This window comes from Schistocerca americana, chromosome 9, assembly GCF_021461395.2.
Source record: "Schistocerca americana isolate TAMUIC-IGC-003095 chromosome 9, iqSchAmer2.1, whole genome shotgun sequence".
Taxonomy (NCBI): domain Eukaryota; kingdom Metazoa; phylum Arthropoda; class Insecta; order Orthoptera; family Acrididae; genus Schistocerca; species Schistocerca americana.
Window position 1 is genome coordinate 199,521,086 of NC_060127.1, and position 15,969 is coordinate 199,537,054.

The 15,969-nt window shown below is 37.2% G+C and overlaps 1 long non-coding RNA gene across 1 annotated transcript; it reads right to left on the bottom strand.

Moving 5' to 3' along the window:
• Positions 1 to 1,786: 1,786 nt before the first annotated feature.
• LOC124551362 lies at positions 1,787 to 14,398 on the bottom strand. The gene is made up of 3 exons (XR_006967826.1): positions 14,215 to 14,398; positions 3,704 to 3,814; positions 1,787 to 1,957 (listed from the first exon to the last, which is right to left on the bottom strand). It is a non-coding gene; the product is annotated as an uncharacterized LOC124551362 (long non-coding RNA).
• Positions 14,399 to 15,969: the final 1,571 nt, after the last annotated feature.

Genomic DNA, 15,969 nt, shown 5'->3' on the forward strand with positions numbered 1-15,969 from the left:
GAGCTTACAAAGGTAGTGACAAAGTTCTCGAACTCCAAGAGCATGGACTACACTTGGTTGTCCAATTACATAATTAAAAAACAGTGCATATAATTAGTGAACCATTGGCCTTTCTGTTTAATAGGTGTCTAGAGTTTTCGAATCCATCCTACAACTCTAAAAATATCGAAAGTTATCCCAGTGTATAAAAAAAGGGGTTAAACATGATCTCAAAAATTACCGACCAGTTTCAATAGTTCCCATTTTCTCGAAAATATTTGAATCTCTTATTTATAACCAACTAAGCTGCTACTTTGAGTCGCATAATTTACTCTCTAATAGTCAATTTGGCTTCCGCAAGTGAAGAAATACCACCACTGGCATTCTTTCAAATGTGATGGAAGTAATAACTGCCTTCGAGAATAAAAATAAAGCCTCACTTCTTTTATGTGATTTATATAAGGCATTTTGACTACATTTCTCATTATATCTTACTTGCTAAACTCAAATTCTATGGTATACAAAACTCTGCATTGGCAGCAATTGAATCATACCTAAACGATAGGAGGCAGTTTGCCTCTGTCTGAAATAAAGACTCAAAATTGCTAGAAGTTAAGACAGGAGTCCTACAAGGTTCTGTCTTGGGCCATTCTTTTTTTAATTGCAGTCAATGATTTACCCCATTGTATCCCCAATACCGTTATTTGTTATGCTGATGACAACTTTGCTTGCTCAGCATGAGAACATATCAGTTCTGCAAGATATGATGCAAGACGGCCTGGAAGCAGCACGTAATTGGTCCTCACCAAATACACTGCTTTGCAATCCTGATAAAAACCAACAGATTGTACTAGGATTGTCAAAAGAGGTAGATGTGAAAGCAGTTAAAATTCTAGGAATTCATGTAGACTAATTTGACGTGGGAAACACACATGAACCATACCTGCACAAAATTGTCTCGAGTTACATATTTAACGTGGAAACTGAGGAGCCTGGTGACAAAAAAATATTTAAGAGTTATTTATTTTGGACACACACACACACACACACACACACACACACACACACACACACACACACACACACACACACACACACACACACACCCCCCCCCTCAGCATTGTATGCAAAACATAATTAGACATACTTAGGCACAGGCTGACAAGAACAGGGAATTCCCATCCAGTCAGTCTAAAAATATTTGATAAACTTCCATTTTCTTCTCGGTTGGCTCAATAAGTAGCTTCAGTAGCAAGCTACTAAACTGGTTACTAATCACTCATTTTTACAATATAACAGAATTTATAAATATAAAATCAATTGACATTAATTTTTAAGGATTTCATTATGTGATGTCGCTGAATGTATTTATCTTATGTTATGTTGTATGTTATCATCTATGGGCACTATTTGCAATGCTCATTTAGCTGTAAGGTACTATTCATGGAAAATGTTGTATGATATTCACGTAAATTGCCTATTCCACCTCAAATGGTCAATGGTGAATAAAGAATTTGAATCTAACTGGCAAATTAACAGTTGGACAATGAAGCACTTGTTTTGGAACTGTAGAGTTCTGACAGTATACTGCGCAGCTAAGAGCTCAGTTTCACGAGTGACTGAACAATACACAAACACTAAAAAATTACCTCCATTAGTACAAACAGGATTTCTTACCTAAGTATACATAGCACTCACTGTAGCCATAGCAATAAACTTACCCATAATAACAAAGCTTTTATTATTTCTCAATTTCAGTGTTTCATTAATAGTTATCTCATAATGAAAATAACTTGATATTGCCACATAATATAATTAGCACTGCCAATCAGGCAAACATGAAACAAAGCATCAGGAATAAGCTTAATAAACCACTCTATTACACAAACCATACCTGACTTCCACCAAGCCCTTAGCAGTACATTCTGGACGTATGGCTTCCAGCCTGCTCTGCAAAATGGATGGTTGTGTCTGCACACTGCAAAAAAAAAGTTAACTGTCAAAGAAGGTTTTTTCAGTGCGGCAATGGAAAGAGAAATTTTGTAGTAAAAACTGACAACTCAGTTTAAGGATATCCCAGCTTAAGAAGTGGTACCATGCAGCTCTGGTTCTCAAGATTTAGTGAGCAATTAAAAAGACTTTAGAAATTACAGTGAAATTTGCCTCTTCAAACTTATCAAATGTTAATACACAGAGGAGTTGTGATGGCAATTATCACTAAATTTAACTATGATACCAGGATTATCAGGAAAACAAAGTTTATATCCTGACAAGTTACATGTTAAACTGAAGTGTCACAAATATACATGAAAGTTCTGCTGGCAAGACAGAAATATCCCATCACATATTAAAGCTTTATTCAATTTTCTACAGCACTACATTAGCTATAGGAAGGTAGCACTAATTAAGTGTAAAAAACACAAGGAAAATTTTCTAAAGTTTGGGTGGACCCTGCAGATTCGAGGCATGGCACTGCAGGCATAAGCAGCATCAAGTCTTTCCCTCCCTCCCCCCCACCACACTTCAAGTTGCCTCCCCAGCACTCAAAATGCTCAAAACAATAGTATGGTATGTACCTTACATGAGAAACCACTTAATACCCACAATAGAATTGAAATTATCACAAATCCAAAACAAACACTACCAACATGCATGCTTCATTGATGTTTCCCTATCAGTGGAATCCCTTTGCTCTTGTAACTGCATTTACTGTCATCCACATAGCTGCCTTGTTACAAGTGCAGCTTATGTCCTTGTATCACTGCCATTTATGCCTTTACCACCCTGTCACGCATACGAAATTATAGCCGAACATACATAGTGTCACTGTTTATGAAATATTCAACAGCTCCACCATGTTTTATTCGTACATGAACATTAAACGAGACAGCAGACAATCTGAACATTTCACATACAGAAAGTGTGTTACTAGTTTCATGGAGTCATGGAAATGTGGACGCCAAAGAACTACAGACCAACTGGATTTCAGACGTATACATGAACAATATGTGGTACTATGGAAAAGGAAACTCATGATGGTTCGATTTCGCTAAACCACGTTGGGACGAAAAAGAAAAATATTGTCTTCTCTCAAGGAACAATCCTTCCCCCAAAATTTATTTTCAAGCAAACATGTGCACAGAAAATAGGATTTAAGCTCAAGGTAAATGCTTAAACCTGACATGCCCGGCAAATTAAGCTCTGGGATATAGCAAAATTAATTATTTTTAATGCATCACATGGATTGGAGAAAACTTTTCAAAGCACCTACTCCATTCACCACACGAACAACTCATGGTAAAATACTGGGGTCAGCTGAGAAGCAGGGATGCAGTTTTCCATCCTGGGCAAAATCTATGAATGCACTATCAACAATATCAATGGTTTGCTTTTGCATTTAAGCCACAAAGTCAAAACAGATTGTGAATTAGTTTACCAGGTCCACAATGTACATTGATCTCTATATCAAATATGGAACACTGACAACAAACGAAGCTCAGTATCAGCAAAAAACACCGTAATATTCTGCCTTAATAATAGTCACACTCAGATTAACTGCACTGAGGTTCAAAGCACAACAAATACTGCATTAATATACTACAGAAAGACAACACACAAAACATGGGAAACAGTAACTAACAGATGTAGAATGGAAGCAGACAAATATAAATTCACCATTTAACAGCACAACACTCACTCCCAAAGCAAAAATAGGACATTGTACCTTCATTCTCCGTACACACCACAACTGGCTCCATTTGAGCTGACAGACAGACACAGATTTTGGGTGGCTTGGTGGCAGAGTAATTTAGATTTTGACACAGAGTGTAAAAATCTGAAACGAAAAAATTGCATTACTTCCTAAACTAACTTAAGAGGTAACGGTTCCTATGTAGGTAACACTAAAATAATATTCCACTATTAACATCCAGTAACTTAATGTTCTCCAGACACAAATTGTCTTGACACAGTGATCCCCCATTTTGGTAGCTGCAGCATCTTGATGTCAGCCTGTTTCATCGTATATGTTACAGCACAATATTCTGGGGCAAGATGCTAACATCTCACGTGCCAAATTGCACTAAATACATAAGAAATAAACATCCTTGCTAAAGGCTGATATAAGGAAGTACTGCTCAATACCACATTACTGTATGAAAAGATCTGTACCTTCCCAGTACAATAAAAAATTGTTATGTTGAAGTTCTACACACAATGAAATATTCCTATCAACTGTAACTTCCTGGCAGATTAAAACTGTGTGCCCGACCGAGACACGAACTCGGGACCTTTGCCTTTCGCGGGCAAGTGCTCTACCAACTGAGCTACCGAAGCATGACTCATGCCCGGAACTCACAGCTTTACTTCTGCCAGTACCTCGTCTCCTACCTTCCCAACTTTACAGAAGCTCTCCTGCGAACCTTGCAGAACTAGCACTCCTGAAAGAAAGGATATTGCAGAGACATGGCTTAGCCACAGCCTGGGGGATGTTTCCAGAATGAGATTTTCACTCTGCAGCGGAGTGTGTGCTGATATGAAACTTCCTGGCAGATTTAAACTGTGTGCCCGACCGAGACTCGAACTTGTACCTCATTCTGGGAACATCCCCAGGCCGTGGCTTAGCCATGTCTCCGCAATATCCTTTCTTTCAGGAGTGTTAGTTCTGCAAGGTTCGCAGGAGAGCTTCTGTAAAGTTTGGAAGGTAGGAGACGAGGTACTGGCAGAAGCAAAGCTGTGAGTACCGGGCATGAGTCGTGCTTCGGTAGCTCAGTTGGTAGAGCACTTACCCGCGAAAGACAAAGGTCCCGAGTTCGAGTCTCGGTCGGGCACACAGTTTTAATCTGCCAGGAAGTTTCATATCAGCGCACACTCCACTGCAGAGTGAAAATCTCATTCCGGATTCCTATCAACTGTCTGTGGCAAACAAAAAAATACTGCTGAATATCCCATTGCTTCCTATACATTACTCATGATACTCATTATCATCTTAATATTACAGTTATGACCCCTCTATCTCCCTCCCCCTCCCCCTCTATCTCCCTCCCCCTCCCCCTCTATCTCCCTCTCCCTCCCCCTCCCCCTCCCCCTCCCCCTCCCCCTCCCTCTCTCTCTCTAACCGTTGGTTGTGAAAGCTTGAATTTTGTGTGTATGTTTGTGTGTCTATCGACCTGCCAGCACTTTCGTTTGGTAATATTACAGTTATATATGTACCAGTACTGACAGTAAGTTATGACTCATTCCACATACAAGCCAATCGCCTACACAAATGACACTACAAATAAATATCATTACAGGTAATATCAGTATTAATTCTCTTGTTTGGATCTGGAATATCAACTCAAGCAACCTACCAACATAGCCAAGACCTCAGACTAGATGACTATATTGTCTCCACAGTCTCCATTAAAAGAGGAGAAGGAGCAAAATAGGTCAGCTGATTAATTCATCCAACCTAATCTCGAACTCTGGTTTCAGTACATTGTGTCACCACAACATCCTCAAAAACAAAAAAGGTAAATAATGAGATTTTCACTCTGCAGCAGAGTGTGCGCTGATATGAAACTTCCTGGCAGATTAAAACTGTGTGCCCGACCGAGATTCGAACTCGGGACCTTTGCCTTTCGCGGGCAAGTGCTCTACCATCTGAGCTACCGAAGCATGACTCACGCCCGCTACTCACAGCTTTACTTCTGCCAGTATCTCGTCTCCTACCTTCCAAACTTTACAGAAGCTCTCCTGCGAAACTTGCAGAACTAGCACTCCTGAAAGAAAGGATATAGCGGAGACATGGCTTAGCCACAGCCTGGGGGATGTTTCCAGAATGAGATTTTCACTCTACAGCGGAGTGTGCGCTGATATGAAACTTCCTGGCAGATTAAAACTGTTTTAATGCAGCCTCACAAAAGATTGATTAAAAGGATGTATATAATATGAAAGACATAAATTCCAGCAAGTTGAATGTATTTATATATTGGTTTCCATCAAGCTCTAGCAGCTGCTTTCCCAACGAAATGTCAGAGTACGGTTCATATAAGACATAAAAAAGCCCTGAATTACAAAAGGAATCCAAATATGAGGAAGGAAAAGGAAACTGTTCGAAATGATAAAGTAGGACCGACTTTGTATTGTGAGTAACACTGTACTGTACTCAAGAAAGTGATCAAAAATCTCTGTGTACTGACTGAAATCAACACCTGAGATAGTAAAATAAAATCTATATGAGCAATAGCTAAAGGAGAAATCAGTTAAGCAGTGTGATGACTTTAATAACAAAGAAAGTAGTTCATTAATACAAGATAGCCAGAGAGGTGATGTAATTAAATTCACTCCCTTGAAGTACGAAGGTTGATCGTGATGTAAGGTTCCCTTCATTTTTACAAACAGACAACATTGATTATTTTCATAGAAATTTACACCGTTCGAAAGAAGAAACTTTTTAGCTGTACTTTTCCACATAATTGCCACTTTTTCCATGCATTTTTGTACAAGGTGTTCCAGTTTCTGATTCCCAATGCTGTAGAACTCCGCCACCAACCCGCTGATGCATTTCACCTCTTCTTTCGCTTCATTGTCACTCCAGAAGTGGTAGCCACCCACATGTTCCTTTAACTTGGGGAATAAGTGTTAATCACTAGGCACATGGTCTGCACTGTAAGATGGGTGGGGCATGAAAGTCCAACCAAAGTTTGTGGAAAGTTCCCGGGTTTGGTGGGAGACATGAGGTCGGGCATTATCGTGAAGCAGCATTACACCCTCTGCCAGTTGTCCTCTCTGGTGGTTCTGGATAGCTTGCCTGAGTTTCCCTAGTGTTTATGAGTGATTGTTGTCCCAGGTTCCTTGAAATCAATCACCAGTATCCCCTTACAATCCCAAAACACAGTCGTCATGAATTTGCCAGCAGAAGGAGTTTGTTTAAACTTCTTTGCGACTGTTGATCCTGAGTGATGCAACTGTTTGGTTTTTCTTTCCCTTCGGGAGTGAAATAAGCACCCACATTTCGTATTCCATGACTATAGAGTCCAACAATCTGTCCTCATCTTCTTGACACTGTTGAAGAAACTGGCCAGCACAGCAAAGTTGAGTTCTACTGTCAGAATACACAGTACCCATCGAGGGCAACAATTGTGATACCCCAATTTTTCCATCAAAGCTCTTTCAACTGTACCATAAGAACTGCCAGGAATCCCAGCAAAATGTTCACGGATGGTGAACCTCCTGCTTTGAAGCATTTTGCGTTGGACCATCTCGATATCTGCCTCCAAAGCTGAAGCTCTTTCACTTTGTTCTTAATTGGGGATCTCCTTCTGACTGGCACTAAACTCCGTGCACTATTTTCAAACAAATTGAATGGACACACACTTGTCACCATACACTTGCATCAACTGACAATGAATATCCATGTATGGAATCCCATACATGTGCAAAAGTGAATTATGAACGAATATCGCACTTGCAGGAATCAATGGTGGGCACATCCTTTGCTGACGGCTCCTGAGCCAATACAGCCACATACGGCAGCTGGAGATCTTTGGGAGCGTTACTTCAGGATCAACCCTCATAGTTCATAAGATCTGCATGGAAAGTTCAACACTGCAATTCCATCTCCAAATTTCTTCTTGCTTCTCTATACCCCTTGCTCAATTTACAAAGTGAACAACATACAGGATAGGATACAATGCTGTCTCACCCCCCTCTCAAACCACTGCTGCTCTTTCATGTCCTATGACTCATAGATACAGTCAGGTTTCTGTAGAAGTTATAAATAACTTTTCACTTTCTGTATGTTATCTCTGTTACATTCAAAATACCGAACAGTGTATTCAAGTCAACATTGTCAAAAGCTTTCTCAAACTTCACAAATGCTATAAATGTATGTTTGCCTTTCTCTAACCTGTCTTTTTAGACAATTTGTAGAGTTGGTATGGTCTCACATGGTTCATACGCTTCTCCAAAACCCACACTGATCTTGCTGAAGGTCAGCTTCCATCAGTATTTCTATTCTTCTGTAGATAACCCACATCAATATTTTGCAACAATTACTTATTAAACTCTTAGTTCAGTAATATTAACACTTTTCAGCATCTGAATTCTTTAGAATTGAAATTGTTGTAGTCTTTTTGAAGTCTGTCCTGTATATCTTGCACACCAGAGAAATGAATATTTAAAGCCATTATCACAGTATAATTGCATATTTTAACAGTACATTACACCTACATCTACAGGTACTCTCTGCAAACCACAATGAAGTCCACGGTGGAGGATATACCAATTAAAATGTGTTCACTTCCTTCTGATGCATAGTTAAAAGAATCATGAACATTAAATTAAAACAACACTATATCGTTTAATAAATTAACAAACAATAAGAGGGTAATGTTGCATAAAAAGGCTAACACAATAATTTAAGTTTGTTAGAATTACATAGGCCTACCTTAGTATTCATAGACTAGAAATAGTCTGCTTTCCACCTCACTAGTGTGTATTGCAGTAGTAAAATATTTTATACAAGAACCCATTGAGATCCCATCTTTAAATTTTGCGTGCATGTAGTCAGCTAGACTGGACAACACACATAATATTTATAAAAAAATCCGAGGGTACGGATTTTGGAAATTTCAAAAAATGTTTTTTTGGAATTAGTTTAAAATTTTCAGATTTTGGTAGCATGGTCACGTTACATATCAAATTGAAGGGAATTTTCAGAGGAAAACAATGGTGCAAGTTTGAGCTCTCTAGGTTGTATAGTTTTTTAGCTACAGCATTTTGAAACAGTCATCAATTGATCAAAAACAGGGGTTTTTTATTTTTAAACCCTTGAAACTCAAAAACCAAACATCAGAAAATTTTGAAATTTAATCTAGTGTTAGTTGTATATTACCTGGAAAAAAAAATCATCCAAATCTGATGGGTCATGGTGCAAATCATGAAGTACAATTGGTTGATTTGACGTGGAATGACCCAACTAGTGAATCTGACTTAGTAAAAATAAAACACAGTTTAAAAAATAAATATTGATGAACTGAACAGTATGTCTATGCAACTATTCAAATGCTGTCTGCAGTGGCTAGCAAAGCTTATAACTTTTCTTATAATCTTCACAACATAATTAGAGAACAGTATTAAGTGAACTCTGAATACGACGGTGGCAGTCAGGGAGATACACAAAATTACAGACCAGTAACTATTAAGCCCATTTTATCTAAAAAGAAGAGAAAGTATAACTGAAGTCAACAAGTAATTTTATAGGAGAACGATATTAGAAAGATGCACAGCATGGTTTTCGGAACGGTGTATCTACCAGAACAGCAACAGCTGACTGTTTCGTATTTGTAACTAAGGCTCTAGTTCAACAGAAGGAAGTTTGAGGTATATTTCTTGACTATCTATAATGAGCAGGGTGCGATTTGTGCTTTTACCAGTGGGAGGGATGTCTTAGGGGGTTAGTAGAATTATATATGTTACTAGCTTGGACCTTGGTGTTACACATGGTTAAACAGCTATTTATAAATAGATGTTAATGCCGAAACTCACTATTGACGCGTATGCACTAGGGTCATTCCATATCAAATCACCCAATAAAAAATTTTACACCCACCTCCTTAGATTTTCATGAAATTTGGCTCAAATGGTTCTAATACCATCCTCACAACACCTGCAATTTTTTTTTTTGCTGTATCTCTTACAGTTTTTTTTTTTATAAATTTTTAAAGTTTTTATGTTTTGCGTTTTCTGAACCTTCGGAAATGGTCAGTTTAATTTGTATTCAAAACTTTAAATTTGCTTATCTTAAAAACTCTTTTAGATAACATCATGAATTTTTGCAGCAAGTTTATTTATTATACATATTTGAAGATAAAAATGATGCTATTAAAATATATTAATATTTTCTATGAAAAAATATATATATATGTATTTTTTTCTTTTTTTTTTTTTTTAACGGATGTTTTGTTTTATAAGAATTGCGATATCTTGAGTCTCAGACCTCATAGAATGCTCAAATTTGTTTTAATTTACTCTTAAACATATAGGCTACTTGATAAAACAAAAGTAATGATGGCTTTTTAACATGTTTATTAATTATAGTAGATTACATTAGAATTATGTACAAAAATAGTTTACTTACAACACTTACGTATAACCCAACTGATTGCTTGAAACATTGAATTTTTTGAGTAATTTTGTCTTTTTAATAAACATTAATGCTGATTCAAACTGTTTTTCCACTTCATCCAAGAGCTTTCAGTTCTTTTGATACAGTCTTTTTTGAAGTTAATACATTCTCCCAGTGCCGCTTGATTGAGGTGCGTCTACTACACAGACTATGTGCTCCAAAGGCACTATGCAGGAATCTTCTCTTTCAGGCCAATAAAATGATGCAGTGGGTCCTGAAGGATGTAGAAATAGAATTTCTGCATCTTCTTCATCATTGAATATTGTTTTTACCAGTCCAAAGTACCAGTTACCATCATAATTTGCAGCCACATAGCAATTTATGGATGGTTCAACACGAACCCAATCAGAAGAAGAATGGAAAGAAAAGACTAAGGAGGGTTTTACACTATCTGTAGTCCTTCTAATTTCAAGGTTGTTTGTTGGAAGTGGTTTGAAGTTATGAAAACTTCTAGTTCCAGGAATGGTTCGGGTTGCTGAAAAACGTTTTTCTAGTTTTAACCATAGCAAATCAGCTTCTTTTTTGTCAATAAAGTGAAAATGAATGTTTTCAATATTTTTTTCACAAAACTTATACACATCGATTGCTGTCATTATTTGTTCTTTGTCTGAAAGCTGTAGACTGGCTTCCCTTAAAATTCTTTTAATAGTTCCTCCTAGGCCATCACAAATTGACTTCCCATGACTTGCTGCAAAAAAAGAGTGTTGGGCCTTCAAATTAAAGTCTCTCAAGCGTTCAGTCAAATTTTTAAAACTGTTTCTATTTTTGTACTGCCCAGCACAACCATCTGTAAAGTAGTGAACTGAGTCAATGTCAGTATGATGTAATGGCAGCCACTTTGTAATTTCTTTTTGTACAAAGTTAACAAAACCAGTGTCATGTTCTTGGTCATCACTAATAAAACAGTGGTTGGAAACAAAAACATTGTTTTCCTCATTTCTTAGAAAAACTCCAACTGGGTGTAGAGTACAATCACCTCTATTCCAGTGGTAACTTTGGATCTCATTTTGTATATAACAAAGGAATAATTTTCACTGAAATCCATCACAATAATTTCTGTTTTGGGTGGTGGGTCTTCTTTCAATCTTTTAAAGGCTGCTGATTGGGATTTTGCTATAAACGAGTGTGGGGTGAGCTTTTCCAATGACCTAACCAATAAAGAAATGTAGTCTTCAACACTGATAGACTGTTTCATCATTTCTGCCCTGTCTGTGTTAACCCACTGACTGATTACAATTTCTTCTTCTAAATCATAATCTTCACTTAGTTTTTCAGTTAAGCACTCTGTTAGTGCAGTATTTGCAGGACAGCTGTTGCAATGATGTAGCATGCAGTTTTGGTTTTCTGTGTTGCACACAAGCATCTTAATTAGGTCTTTATAAGATTCTTCAATTTTCACAGCATCCAGTAATAGTTTAACATTCTGGTGGATACTGCATACACATACAGTGTGTGTGCCTGCAGCACCAGCAAGGATACACCATTTAGGTCTCAAGAAACAAAATTTTGAAAATCCTACTTCTACCTCGGGATTCTCCCATTTGAAAGAATAATAGAGTTCTCTCAAGTTACACAAAATGAGTCTTTTTTGCATGTACACATTTTTTTGAACGCTTACTTTGTCTTTTGTTCCAGGTAGCACTCTGGAACTTTCATCCTTTTCATAAAAATCTGTTACAAGTCTTACTGTATTTTCAGAAAGAGTTTTACCTTTTTTTGGACCAGGAGTTTCCCAAATACCCTTTTCAGATTTTAGCTTTCTAGCTTGTCGCACCATGTACTCACTTACATTAAATTCTTTCATCACTTTATTTCGAGTCCAAGAATCTGGAGCCAAGGTCAGAATCTGGATTTTTCTAGACCTCCCAACAGATGAAATCTTCTCTTTCATAAGAGAAATCATTACATCAAAATCCTTTGCTTTCTCAACCACACTTTTATCTTCTTCGCCATCATCAGAACTTGGTGCATCATCATATTTTAATGCTTTTGAAACCGCATTTTTTGCAGTCTTTTCAATACTGCTAATCTTCCTTTTAAAATAAGACCCTTTACTTTGTTCTGACAAGCCATGAAGCTTTATCGGTGTTAAACCTAAATAATCAAGAGCAATGTTTGTTTGTACGAGGGATTCATTTCTGGATTCCAATGATTCTAATTCAACCATGACTTCATCATCTGTTTCACTTTCATTGACTTCAACTCTTAATTTTTCCTCACAAAAGTTACGGCATGTTGAGCAAAGCTTTTGTCCAGGTTTTATGCTAATATTTTTTGTCAGTAATTGTTTAGAAAGATCCAAGCCTACACTTCTCAACGATTTTTTGATGGGCTTTTTGTGTTTTTTTAGTGGGTCTACACATGTTGTTTGATACTTTTCAAAAACATTTAAAAAGTAGTAGCTGTAGTGTGAACATATATTCTTAAATTCACACAGATTAATTCCAGATCATAAGTGGATCAAATCTTTTTCTTCCTCACTCAATTCTGATACCGGTTGTAACTTTTTTGAAGGTGTGTAGGTTGTTTGGAAACAGTCAGACTTTTTTAAATAACCCTACACTACAGGTTTGAATATCTGACATACTGATTTCACTTTTGGTCTGATTGCTGTTCTGGTTACTTTTATAGGATATTGGAAAAGAATCTCTGTAAACTAAGCAACAGTACTTACTGAGAGTTCGAATAAACTTAATAAAATACTATCCAAGCACTATTTAACACTGTAATAATTTTTTATTTCAAAACACAGGAGTAACAATACAAAATCCAAGTGTACATTGTTACTCCAAGAAGACAAAAACTTATTTTCGGTGTCTAAGTCACTTGGCGTTTTTTATTTTTAAAATATAATTAATATTATTTAAAAAATTAGATAACTATTAAACAGGTTAAAAAGCCAACATAATTTTTCTTTTATCTAATAGCCTATACAATTAAGAGTATTTTAAAACAAATTTGAGCTTTCTATCAGGTCTGAGACTCTAGATATTACAGTTTTTGTAAAACTAAACATCCGTTAGCTAAAAAAAAAAAAAAAAAAAAAAAAAAAACCCTCTAAATTTTTTTTTCATTTGGAAGAATTTAATATATCTTTATGGTAATTTTTTTTAACATTTAGATATAATACACAAACTTATCCCAAAATTTCATACTGATATCTTGAGTATTCTTTAATATACTAATTTTTTTAGTTGTGAGGACACGTTTAAGTTACAATTTCCGACTGCTGAAACAAAGCCAAATCTAAAACCTTTAAAAATTTATTAAAAAAAACTATAAGAGATAGAGCAAAAAAATTTTACAAGTGCTTTCAGGATGATAAAAGAAGTAATTGTACCAAGTTTCAGCAAAATCTGACATGGTTGGTGTCAAGGCCTGGGTGACTTGACATGGAATGACCCACTATCAGAAAAGTACATTGTAAGTAAAGCTTATTTACAAAATCATCTACATACAGGTACAGATATATGAGGGGAATTCAAAAAGTAGAGGCACATTTGTGAAAAGTTGTACTTATTCTGATGACAGAAAACTGAAACACATTAATAGTAAGACTTATTAAAAACTTTCAGTGTTCGGCTCCACAAATTTAAATTATATGTAAAGTTTTACTCCAGTGCGTGGGAAATAAACATCCCAGGTAGGGATGCATAAACTAAAACCAGAGGAGGGGATGGTCTGATGCAGATGGGGGGGGGGGGGGGGGTATCCCCCCCATCCCCCCCTGCAAATCGCACACCGATATTGAGACACATATTTGCAGGAACTATCGACAAGCTGCACCGAAAATTGTCTGCTAAAAAACGCGATAGTCAAAGTGGCGTTCTAAAACATTAGATAAATGTTAATCTCGCAGTTTTGGTGTACGGCTTTGTAATTTACCTTTTCTTCACAATGATATACAATTCCGCCCTGGCTGCGGCGGCTATACTCTCTCCGTAAATAACTTGGCTTCCGAATGTGCCCATTTAAAATTGCAAGTTCTCGTCGCTTCGGGATACAGAAATTAGGACGTAATTCGGTAGTAGAGTGAGAACTTGCGACTTCCGCGTATTACTTACCAACATACTGATGCTCAATTACAGGCCTCTTCCTCACACCAATTCAGATGACCGACACACACCGATATCCGTGAAATCAAATGAGGTACATAAATTAATTGCTATTTTTGTACTTCAATTTTCTGTCGGCGTGGATAGGCCTATAATCATACATCCCGACATCTTTGCCGTACGAATAATTTAAAGAAACTACACAGCCGATCCCTCCGCACCGTATACTTATGAGATGGTGTAAACTCTTGGCCTGTCAGGCTACTGAGACCTTTATTTGTGGCCAAGTTTACCTTGTCTATTTCCGGAATGTGCCATTACATTTTGTTTAGTGTACGCTTTATAAATTATTACTACTACTACTACTACTACTACTACTACTACTATTTACAAATTTTTAAGGGTTGCGTCAACAGGCGCATTTGAATTCAGAGTCTTCAGTTCCATTATTGGAATTTAACCGCTGCAATTGCGGCGATGTGCAGCGCGGTCACCTCTCGTGACGCGAGCGCACTCGAGTTTGTTAACGCGGTAGTCAAGTTGAGCTGTATATATGCGTGCTACAACTTCACTTGTTTACGTAGTTATAAAAGTGTTCATCCCATTGCTGCAACGTGGTGTACTGACGCTTGCGCATAGTGGGGCCATGGATGATGTGGCGCGGCCGTTCATCGTTTACGGCTCAGGCATCTGTTCCTGTCGTAACTCGTAATCCACATGTTTCAGTGGTTGAACCAGGCTCACGCTATTCAGCATCCTGAAGACTCTTCCGAAGGGGTTTAAGGTAAATCTCCACTGTCTTTATTCGTTTACATACCCTCTCTGTAGTATAATGTCTTATCGTTTTTCGCGGGAAGTTTCTGGTTTCAAACCTTATTAGTTCACATATGCAGTCCCCGAAAAACATATTCATCTTTACATAGCCTTTACATTTCATCGTTGTACGATAATGAAAGTATTTACATTTTAAAATATGATGCGCCGGGTTTGCGTATTTCTTACTCCGTAAATAATTTCATATTGCATGTACATTTTACACAAGTATGCAAAAATTTATAGAAATACTGTACAGTAATTATACATTGTAGGCACTCATTATTAAGAACGTTTCTTGTGCTTTTATTTCACGTAACATGACAGTTTCTTACACCATCATTTTTATTATACAATCTCATTTTCCAGTGTTATTGACAATGTATTTGCATGCAACATTATCACATGAAATGGATACGTTATGTAATCCTACACCGCACCTGACCCGCGTATCCACCGTTACAGATCTGGAGGAAGGAAAACACGATAACGTGACGTCGCGATAATCCTATATAACTACGCCTCTGACAAGTTCACTAGGATTGCGTCTACTAATACACAGGAAATGTTGCTGATAGCAATCCATTACGAGAGAACTGCCGAGTGCATCATTTCACGACTATCTACTCATGTTATCCACCTACTTTGTGTTTACTGTCTACTGATGCCTTCTGAGAGTAGAGTAATGTTGACATAGACTGAAATTTACTTCAATGTCGATGACTTAAACTTTCGTTTGTTACATATCACTCTTTGTGCATGAATACGTCTCTACGAGAATCCTGCCAATGAATAAGTGTAAAACAACGTTGAGGCAGCTTGTGTTCGTGTGCGAATGTAGTGCAATAACTCTTGCCTGCCTCTCGCCTGTTACATGGACTTATAATGCGTCGTCTGACCCCTTTGAATTTCGTAACACAATACCTAAATTCAGACTTATCATACATCTGA